This window comes from Tupaia chinensis, unplaced genomic scaffold (assembly GCF_000334495.1).
Source record: "Tupaia chinensis unplaced genomic scaffold, TupChi_1.0 Scaffold000248_2, whole genome shotgun sequence".
Taxonomy (NCBI): Eukaryota; Metazoa; Chordata; class Mammalia; order Scandentia; family Tupaiidae; genus Tupaia; species Tupaia belangeri.
The window spans coordinates 1,212,144-1,216,354 of NW_006159727.1; positions in this window are offsets into that span (position 1 = coordinate 1,212,144).

Consider the following 4,211-nt stretch of genomic DNA (forward strand, 5'->3'; position numbering starts at 1 on the left):
ATCGTGGCTGGCCTGTGTGTTCATGGCCCTGGCCTGTCTCTCTGCAGAGCACCCCTCCTGCCCCAGGCCTGTTCTCTACACCGCTGCTTCAGTTGTTTGCCTGAAAGTCCCTGGGAGTCCTCAAACAAACAGACATCCCTGGGTTCAGGATCGAGTACATGACCCAAGGCAAGACGCCCGGTCCAGCTCTGCTTCCAGCTTGTTGCTCACAGCCCCTCTTCTCTCACCCCGTCCGCCAGGTCTGCATGTCTTCCTGGTGTCTGGGATTCCATTCCTGATATTCTTCTCCCTGGAACAATCTCCCGACCGGCCCACCTGGCAAACTCTCCCTGTCCTTTCATATGGCTGGAGATGTGAACTTCTCTGTGCAGCCTTTGGTAGCTTCTCTGAGTGCTCCTACCTACGCACTCGGTCCTCCATGGAAGCACGTCACTTGCTTATTTAGCTACAGTCTCCCCCACTAGGGTGATTTTTGGGGGGTCCCTCCCCCCAGGGCATTTCTTCAACTAATATTTATGGACCATCCAATCCGTGGCCGGGAGAGGCGTGGGGTGCGATGCTGGGTAAGGGAGCTGGGTGTCTACCCTCGTGGGGCAACCAGTCTGCAGGGAAGTCTCACAAGTAATCAGGCAATTGCAATCCATGGTGACACATGCAGTCCCAGGGGACATTTAGGGTACCGGAGGAGCACATGGCAGGGACACTCAATCTACTCTGGGATGGGGGTGTCTGGGAAGGCTTTCTGGAAGAAGCGACTTTTGAAGTTGAAGCTCCCAGGATGACCAGAGTTGATCAGGAGTGTGTGTGGGGGAAGACAACATATGTGGAGACCTGGGGTACCAAGAGTGTGTGGGTGTAGAGGGGGCAGTGGAAACAAACCCAGGAAAAACTTGGTGTGCAGTGCTAAGCCACCAAGCATCAGCAGCTCTTCATATATGCGTGTGTGTGTGTGTGTGTGTGTGTGTGTGTGTGTGTGTTTAGAGAGTTTTTTGCTATAGGGCATGTACACTCACTGGAGAGACAGAGACACAGAAAGCAAGGAATCACCTCTCCCCCCAGGGGGGATGGCCACATGGCAATCTCTTCTCCTCCATTCTCCTCTCAGGATTTTGGGCATGCATACACACACCCAGTGTGAGTTTTAAGCCCCGCCAGGTTTGGGAATCAGACCGTGGTCAACTACATGGGAGTCCAGCAATGTAACCATTATGCCATCTGCCGGTCCCATCAGCTCTTTTTATTTTTTTAAGAATTATTTATTTTTAATTTAATTTTATTTACTCTTTTTTTTATTTCTTTCTTAATTTTGACCAGAGAGAGAGAGAGAAAGTGAGAAAGCAAGCCACCAGGTCCGGGACTCTTAACCATGCATGGCCATGTGGGAGTGTCCAGCGCCTTAACCACCATGCCACCTGCTGGTCCCCCCATCAGCTCTTTAAAGTGACTGAAAGAAAAGAATTCCATTCCTTGGGCAGAATAAAAAGGTGGCTAGTGGTTTCTCCACGGGACAGCATAGGTATGGAGTGGTTCCATCAGACAGCACTGCCCTAGAGCTTGAGCAGCCGGGATTCAGAGCCCAAAGGTGGGATTGGCTGCTGGACGGGTGGACAGATTCTTGGAATGGGAGAGCAGGTGGACAGATGTGTGGTGGTAAGATGCTGGGATGGGGCGTCTAGTCTGTGATTCCCATGGCCACTGTGAACTAAGATGTGGAGCTGAAGTCAGAGTTGAATGAAGAAGGAGGGGAGTAGCCATGCTTGGGGTGGGAGACTGGGATGGTCAGGAAGATGCAGGATTGGCAAGGATGGTGCTGGTGCTCACCAGCAAGGCTGAGTGATTTTCTCCTACTGAGCTGAGCCTTTGGGGGGCAGGCCCGGAGAAGGGCCTGTTGGATTCATGTTTGTTCAGGCCTGTGGCATTAGGACAGGAGAATTGAGGCTCAAAAAAAAAAAAAAAAAAAAAGTGGCCGAAGGGAAGGAGCATGGAGCTGAGGGGGGTGGCTCTGTGTGTGGTGACCAGGGACATTCCATGGTGTGCCTGAAGGGTAGGGAGCTGAAGAGAAGTCAGTGAAGCAGGGAATCCAGCTCTTCACTGCTTAGCGACTTACATAGCATTGAGTTTGTTCATGCATCTGCTACTTGGGCTGTGCTGGGCAGGGACGGCTCATCTCTGTTGTACTCGGTGCCAGCTGAGCAGTTGGAAGCGTGATACGACCTGGCATCAACTAGGGCGGCTCAAAGGCCTAGGGTTGGAGTCATCTGAAGGCTTGTTCTTTCACCTGTCTGGTGGCAGTGTTGGCTGTCAGCTGGGATTTCGGCTAGAGCTGTTGGCTGGAACACCTACACTTGGCCGCTTCATGTGGTCTGGGCTTCCTTACAACATGGTGGCTGCGTTCCAAGGATGACAGTCCCAAGAGAGAATGAGAGTCAGACGAAAGCCATATCACCTTTTATGACCTAGATGAGGAAGTGTGCAAGCTTCATTTTGGTCACATTCTGTTCCTGGGGACAGTCATGAAGGCCCACCCAGGTTTCAATGGAGAGGAAACAGACTTCTTGAAGAGAGACAGTGCATGAGCCCGGAAGAGCATCTAGGCCAGGAATAGTGCCATGGCCATTTTTGGGAAGGTACAAGGTACCACAGAACCCAGGGAGTGAGAAGCCAGGGTCTTACCCTCTCCCAGAAGGAGGAGGAGGAGAAGGAGGAGGAGGAGGAGGAGGAGGAAGGTGGGCCAAGTTCAGATTCCTTTGATGTGTTCGTGCAACTAATATTTATTGAGCACCTACTATGACCCAGGCTGTGTTTTTAGGTGCTTATGTTTAGAAGACAGATCCAAATCCCAATCCTTTCAGAGATTATGTGGTAGGGGGAAGACTGACAAACAATAAGCGAGTGTTTAGTCCATTAGGTAATGCTAAACACTATCAGGAATCACAGGCAGCAACAGAAAGTAGCAGTTAAGGGGCCAGCAGGTGGTATAGTGGTTAGGATGCTAAACTCCATGGTTGTCTGTGGTTCGAGTCCCAGACCTGGCAGCTTGAAACTCACAGCCAGGTGGTTGTGGGTTTGTGGCCCAAATCCAGAGAGGCGAATGGAGGAGAAGGAATTGCAGCATGGCCATCCCTCCTGGGGGGTGATTTCTCGCTTTGTTTGTCTCTCTGGTGAGTGCATGCACCCTATAGCAAAAATCTCTCAGAAAGAGAGAGAGAGAGAGAGAGAGAGAGAGAGAGAGAGCAGTTGCAGGAAGGAGCTTAACTCTCCCAGCTGGAAAGGGGAAGGTCTGTAACTGCAGGGAGGGGCTGTGGGCTTGGCCATTCCTTTCACTGGATCCCAGGTGTCTAGCTTATCCGGTCTCGGATCAACTTCTGAAGGGTGTAAGAAGGGTTCCTCGGGCACCCAGTCCTTGCCCAAGGTCACCAGCTAGTTAGCCGCAGTGCAGGAACAGGACTCACAAAACGGGGAGAACGTTTGAGCCTTTACCTCCAAGGACTTGTCCAGCCTGTCCGGTTTCCGAGACAAACATTCTGGGGGCTTGGAGAGCGGTGCCCCCAGGTCCTGTGTCTGCGCATGCATAGTTCTGCTCCCCCAGCAAGCTGAAGGGGCCCAGTTGAAGTCCGTCAGAGCTGTAGAGGGCCCAAGGAGGAAAGAAGATGGGGATTTAATTGGACTCAGCGAACCCTTCCTGGAACAGCCGGCACAAACCCTCGGAAGCGGCCGCCGATGCCGGCTCTCCTCCCAGCCTGGGGCGCTTAGCGGAAGCATGGTCACGGAGGGAGGGCGAGGGGACAATCCAGGGCCCATCCTCTCCCCTACACCTTCCGGCCAACCCGCCCTGGCTGAAAAGCCACTGGGACCAGGGTGCTGGGTGTAGTGTAAGACCAGGAAGGTGTGGAGCGTCCCAGCAGGCGAGGGACGCGGGGGCGGTGTTCGGGGAGGGGGTCCATGGGTGTCCTGGAACGCGAGCAAGGGCCCCTGGGTCGAAGAAGAGGCGTGGGGATGAAGTGCCCAGGGAGGGTCAGAGGAGGCGATGATGTCAGGGAGGGGGGACTCCCCAGACCTGGCGGAGGCAGCGTGGGGGGCGCGGCGGTGCAGGCGGTGGTGAGATGGGGGCCCTGGCAGCATCTCTGACCACAAAGGGCCGGGGAGCTCGGCCTGGCGGTCTTAGCGAGCCGTATTGATCGAGGGGCGGGCGCGGCGAGCGCGCCGCGAGC